This window comes from Triticum dicoccoides, chromosome 7A (assembly GCF_002162155.2).
Source record: "Triticum dicoccoides isolate Atlit2015 ecotype Zavitan chromosome 7A, WEW_v2.0, whole genome shotgun sequence".
Taxonomy (NCBI): domain Eukaryota; kingdom Viridiplantae; phylum Streptophyta; class Magnoliopsida; order Poales; family Poaceae; genus Triticum; species Triticum dicoccoides.
The window spans coordinates 149,762,630-149,769,677 of NC_041392.1; the positions used below are offsets into that span (position 1 = coordinate 149,762,630).

Sequence of the window (7,048 nt, forward strand, 5' to 3'; positions counted from 1 at the left end):
GGGCCCCTCGTGACTCTGCCGACCTATTTCTTCCGCCTATGTATTCTCAAATATTCCAAAACCTACCAAGAGAGCCACGAAAACACTTGTGCTAGTCTATTACTAAAAACTGTAACGTTCGTCATTTACAAAAATTTCTTAAAAATGTTCAGAAATATAAAAAAGTGTTTATATTTTTTCATAAAATGCTCACAAACATATTAGAAAATATTCTCAAATTTTCAAAAATTCCATGTATTTTTTTAAGAAATATATTTTTAATAAATAAATAAATCTCGTGTTTTCCTGGAAAACCAAAATAAAAACCCACTGAAAACTAATAAAACAGAAAAAAAACCTCAAAAAAAGGAAAAACAAACTCACTGGAAACAACTCGCTACCGAGCCTTACACTACATGGGCCGGCCGCCCCGAGCGTTCGAGGATCTGTTGCGACCGATCTGTCAAAAAGGTCTGTCTCGCTCCTTCGGTTCTTCCCCTCGCTCAATCTGTCTCCCTCGTGCCGCCGCCTCGCTAGGGTTCGGCTCCACCGTCGCCGCCGCGCACCGCGACCGCCTGCCGTCGCGGCGCACCGCGACCGCCTGCCGCCGAGCGCCTCGACCGCCTGCCGCCGCGCACCTCGACCGCCTGCCGCCGCCGCCACCACCGCCATCCCGGCGCTTCCCACCTTCGGCCTTTTCCACGATGCTCCGTCTCTGGCCGTCTGCCCTGACTCCCAGGCAGCCATAGTCCGAGCTCATCTACCCTGATTCCCTGACATCGACCCCCGAGCTTCTTTCCCGTCAATTCCCAGGGCTAGGCCATTCGCCGCCTTCCGCGATCCATATCTTCATCGGCACCCTTTCACTCAATGCAAGACCATCCTTCTCCGTGTGGCCACCACCCCCAAATCCTCTTGGATAAAAAATGTTTAGTGGGCGAGTTGAAAAATTCCACTACCGCAAAATCCAAGAATAGCAAAGGGGTTCACTTGGAGGTTTCTTTTGAAGCAGTTGACCCTCCAGCCATCTCACTGTGCCTGGTCAGCTGCGTTGATCAGACCGGGGATCGCTTGACAGCACCGCCTCGTATACTTGGTGTAACTGGAGGCTTTGTACTGCTGGCTATCACCTTCTCGGACAGTGTCAACCGTTACTTGCGGTTCATCGACTATTTTGTTTACAAAGCAGGGCCCGATTTCGCCTCTCTTCATCTTCTTGCAAGGCCATACCCGTCTTCTTTAACGCCAAACATGGCTGCCATCTTGCCTGTTAGTGATAACAGTGAAGACTTTGCTGTCATTTTTCCACATGTTGAATATTTCAGACTTGAGTCTCGCAAACATTACACACTCCACATATATCGATCTGACACGAATGATTGGCACTCTCAGGTCGCTTGTATCGCTGAGGATAATGAGACAAGGAATGCCAGGGATAAGCTATTGCTTCATAATACCATGAGCGTGGCATATGCAGAAAAGGGTATCATAGGTTGGATTGATCTCTGGTGGGGAATTCTCTTATGCAATGTTTTGGATAAAAAGCCTACCATCCGTTTTGTTCCGTTGCCAGTTCCGGAACCGTGTGATACGTCTGAGTTCCATTTGATGTTTGAGAATCTCACTCCAAGACCACACCGTCATGTGACGATATTCAATGATTTGATCAAGTGTGTTGAGTTAGATTTTCATGTGCAAGATGCTTTCTTCAACATGAAGCGAGCAAAGGATTATGGCTGGATGGCTAAAACATGGACTAGATCAATTTATTCAGATGTTTGGTGTGATGGCTTGACGATTGATACGTCTGAGATATCTTTCACCGACTCAAGTTTGCCGAATTTGTTGCCTGGGATGTTTGATGAGGAAAACAATTTGACTTGGAAGAAATTGACTAGTGCTGGTCCTACATTAAGCTTGCTTGATGACAATGTTATTTACATTATGGCGAACGAGAGCATGTGCCATCCGACAGCATATGTACTTACTGTGGACACCAAAAGTTTGAAGCTTGAGTCTGGTGCGCAGTGTGCTCCTCAAAAGACGGCGTGGTTCGAACCAACATATGAACCGTGTGTTCTTTTTAGCTCTTTTGGCACGACTTCATGTACTCGTCCCTAATAAATTTACGGAGTTAACAAAAAATTGTAATGACCGGAAAAGCACTAGTTAATATGGTAGTCTGATAACACATGTAATTAGTTGCTTTTTTGTTGATGAAAACATTACTGTTGCCTTACATTATGCTTTGCATTTTTTTGCAGAGTTGGTTAAAGAATTTGAAACCAAAGGGACAATATTTGAAATCAAGGAAGGGCTGGTGCTCTCGGTGGTGTCGAAGCGTCTCCGTGTGCTGCGGAAGAAGCAGAATCGCATCGCGCAGATGGAGGAGTCCGTCGCTGCCGGCAAGATGCTTAACCAGGAGCAGAAGGAGCTCATGCACTCCAAGCCCGTCATCGCCGCGCTCATTGACGAGCTTGAGCGCCTCCGCGTACCACTCTCCACTGCTCTCACCAAGGAGCTCTCCACCGTCCCTGCACCTGCTGCCGGTTCCTCATCCTTTGGCTCCGATTTGTCCATCCAGGACCTCCTCGCGCTCATCTACTTCGGCTCCCTTTTTATGTCAAGTCACCGAACGAGTTCATCGCCACCATGGTTGCGCGCAAGAACGAACGGAGCAGCTGCATCACCCACGGCTACGTATGGGATGATAACGTGGACCTGCTCGTGGAGAACGACCTTGACGCAGTGTCTGCTTTGGCGGCCCTTGCCGCGGCTCGCCCTTCTTCCGCAGATGGTGTCTCCCACCATGACGCACTCCAGCCTGTGCCCATCATGCCCGCCTATGGCTAACCCGTGCTTATGCGCCGATCCACCCTGGCTCCTCTGTTACATGTGAGGGTTGATATAGGTTTGTAATTTGGTTTGATTTGAGGTGATTGCTGATTGAAATTTGTGGCCTTTTGCTGTAGATGCTGCGGTGAGGTCCAAGTTAGACAGGATCATGGCATCAGACTACTACACAGCACCTGCAGTTGCTGGGGACCATGGAGCTGAAGGTCTGCAGGCACAGATGAGCATGACCGACTCACCAGAGGCACCATCACTCAAGGAGACCCTAGCTGCTGAAAATCACAAGGTGAAATAGCAAATTGCACTCCTTAGTAATTTAATAGTATATGCTTAGCATGGTGAAGTGATCATTGCCCTGAAACTTTGTTCTGATCTTTGTCAACGATTGATCTGCTGTAGTGCACAGTGCTCCTAGTATTATTATTATCATCATTGTTGCTGCTGCTGGTGCTTTTTGTGCTGATTCAGTAGTAATGATCAATGTGGATTATAGCTTTAATTGGAAAACTGTAAGGTCGATCCATTTGGGGTGTATATTATGCTGTTTCATATGGATGTTGTGCGCCGTTGCTTAGATATAACAGACAGTGCCTGTGCATTGGTGTTCTGGAAAAAACGCTGAAAATAATAACTTAAAAACTATGATCTTTGTATAATATTATGTGTAGTGCTACCACTATCTAGGTACAGGATGGTCTCTATTCTGATGGGTCTTTGCAGTTTGCAAACATAGTAATTGAGTTTTGTTGTATTAAAGATTATAAATATCACGCGCTAGAATTCATCATATTGCAGTCATGCAATAACATGATTGTTTATTGTACATTTGTTCCTTTTTTACTTTGTTGGCCATTACTTAAAATGCTGGTTGAAAAGAACAGCAATCCCAATCCCTGATATCAAAACATTCTGAAAAGGATACACATGTAAATTCTCTTGTATTTTATTACGTTTGTAAATTTAACGGAAAAAGCTGGCATTTCTGCAGCATGAGTGGAGAAACCAAGTTTAGCGCTCTGACAATATTTGTACCCATTGTGTAAAACAAGTTTGGAGGCGGCCTCTCTGCATTGCAGTGTGCAGGGGTAAGGCTTGCCTCGTATAATCCTTCCCCAGGCCCCACCTGGCGTAGGAGCTTCTAGCACTGGGTCTCCTTTTTTTCTGTACAAGTTTTGTGCCTCTAAAGATTACATTTTAGAGCCCAGATTTGTTTCTTTTGCTCAGGCGCAAAAAAGTGTTTGTTTTTCCAAGAAAACCTACTGGAATCTGAATGGTTCAAACATTTGCATGTGTAATTTTACCTGAATTTTAGACACTCAGAATTATTTATTTACCGTCCACTGAAGGAGCACATGCTCCTGGGACCTGGGGACCATTTTACTCCTATCTGTCATTCTTACTTCTTGTTGCTTATCTACTTTATGATTACAAGTCTAGGACTTGTGACCAACATTACTTTGATAACACAACTTAATAGTTGTATATTCTTTGGGTCTGGTAATATATGTTCGTTGGCATCCTAGCTGTGTACTTCGATATTATTGCTAGATTACTTTTCTGAGTTGCAGATTCTCTTTCATAACTATAGATCATTCGTAATCTTTGTTAAGTCCCGAGGGATCTTCTTTGACTTCCATTTGAGGAATTCTTATTATTTTTAGCCGCAATCTCCTAGGCGCATTGCAATGCTGCTAGTTGCAGAATCTATAGCCCTATTGTTCTTGCCAGTTTTGCAGTTCGTTGCGCAAGCTTGATTGTTGAGATAGTATGTAATTATTTACTCAGCATTAATATGACATGGGTAAAGCTCCAGCCTCTAGGGCTCATCATAAAATCACTTGCAATTTAAATATGTATAGAAGTTATAGTGTTGCTCTTTTGTGTGTGCTAACACTAAAGGTAGTGTCATTTTCCTAAATTGCAAAATTGGATTTCTAACCTAAGAGTTCACGTTCACAGTTCTCCATTCTTTATAACAACATTGTGATATTTTTAGTAACAATTTTATGCTGGCATCGCTTCTGCATTGATTTCCCTAGATTTAAACCTGTGTGTACGTGTACAGTTCTTTATGCTTTTAAAACTAAAAATCATGGTATATTCACTGTAAATCGTCCAAGCATCACCTACTGCATGTTGCCTCAGACATTATATTTAGAAACTGTACAATGTCCATCTCCACCTTTTAGTATTATGATTATTGGAACAAAAGCTAGACAGCACTGTCATCACCTTACTACACCTTTGGTAATATCACAGTTCTTTGGTGTAGAGTACTATTAAAATGCACCTACATACTCCCTCCGTCCGGAAATACTTGTCATCAAGATGAATAAAAGGGGATGTATCTAGATGTATTTTAGTTCTAGATACACCCCTTTTTATCCATTTTGATGACAAGTATTTCCAGACGGAGGGAGTACATACCTATGATAAATCACTGAGGTGGGGTACACATTTGAAATGATGCATTAATAATTAAGTAGTTCTCCTGGATAAATTGTGCTGTCTTGCATTTTCCAAACAGCCAATCATGAACTTGGGTTATCGTTTAACTTTTGTGGTGTTTTCCCATTGTTTTGGGTTGCTGGGAATTCAAGTACTGTTTTTATTTTGTGCCATATGATGAGAGACCTTATCCAACTCACAGCGGTCGTCTGGACACTTAGTGTGTAATGGTGCATACATATTTCGCTGATGGCATTTCAGTTTTTTATGCATAAAGGATTTGATTTCCTGGAGAGCATTGTGTTAATGCAAGTTTTAGAATAACCCGAACTCCTGAAACTTTTGCCTCGGTCTTCACTGAAGATTTTTGGCGTTATTTGCTGGTGGCTGCCCTGTGAGCCATGCCCATGCTAGTGTCTTGGTAGTTGGTGTAGATTGATATAGAGAAGAAAATGTAGGTACATGTAATTGTTATTCTTGATGAGAGGGTCACATTTCCTAGAGGACTATATGGTTCCTCCTGGTTAGCCGTAGTCTGATTCCAAACTCAATGCCCTTAACTTACTCGACTGGACTCCTTGCCTCTGTAGGGTCAGTCGTATAATAAGTAAATATATCTCAAGCAGGACAGCAGTTGCACTTTGCTAGGAGGCTAAGCTGCCAGCTATAGTATTTTCTTTTCAGGGATGCCTTTTTTAATTGCGCTGGATGCAAATAATCAACCACTATATCCAGAAAGCAAAAGCACTACTAATTTTCTGATACTAGCATATGTGATCAGTCATGACTATGAATGTTCACCTAAAGCACTACCATGTACGAAGTGTTTTCTGCAGATGAGATTAAAACAAGATATCTTGCTAGATTTATTATTTTGGTTACTGTGAAGTGTTTCTACTGTTGCTTAGTCGTGTTGGCTTGGTTATTCATTTTGTGTTTGTTCTAACACCCAGAAGCTGAGCTATGATAGACTGAAAAATGGTACACATTTTGTAATTATTAGATGAGTGTTTATATTTAAAATTTACACGGTTTTAATTGGGGACATTTTGAGGGGTCAAGTATTTTGTTTGTTGACCTCTGAAAGTAGAAATGATTAAAGCTTATATTGATCTTGTTGGTATGTTTACTTGTTGACAGGAGGACGAGGAAGATTCCTCGCATGCCACAGAAATCGACAATGATCATCAGTCTAATGCAGCCGATGTGCAAAATGTGGTAATGACTGGATGACCTGTGGAGTGTTTTTCTGTGTATATAATATATATCTGGCTGATACTAACATGCCAACTTCAGGATGGTAAAACCCTGGTGAACCCTCGTGTGGAATATCGCGTGGCTGAGGCAGAGCAGGAGAAATTTGATGTGAAAGAACAAGATCAGATGTATGCCGAGCCAAAAAAGCGACAGTTTCAGCACCCTCGGCAATCTTGTCAGAACCAGCGAGGTGGTGATCGTGGCTGGAGGGGGGCCTACCCTAATGGCCGCAGCGGGCATGGAGGCGGCCGTGGCATGGGCAGCAGATACGAGAATGGGCGTGGAGGTGGTGGTGGTGGCGGCCGTGGCATGGGCAGCGGATACGAGAATGGGCGTGGAGGTGGTGGTGGTGGCTGTGGCATGGGCAGCGGATACGAAAATGGGTGTGGAGGTGGTGGTGGATACCAGAATGACCGGGGTTGTGGTGGCGGATACCAGAATGGCCGGGATGGTGGTGGCAGCAGCGGGTATCAGAACAGCCGGGGTGGTGGTGGCGGGTACCAGAACAGCC

At 43.8% G+C, this 7,048-nt stretch overlaps 1 non-coding gene and 1 pseudogene across 1 annotated transcript; both read left to right on the top strand.

Moving 5' to 3' along the window:
- The first annotated feature begins 543 nt into the window (after window positions 1-543).
- The window catches only part of LOC119333311, a 6,845-nt pseudogene continuing 340 nt past the window's right edge, over window positions 544-7,048 (top strand).
- LOC119334913 lies at window positions 5,449-5,535 on the top strand. The gene has a single exon (XR_005161618.1). It is a non-coding gene; the product is annotated as a small nucleolar RNA Z161/Z228 (small nucleolar RNA).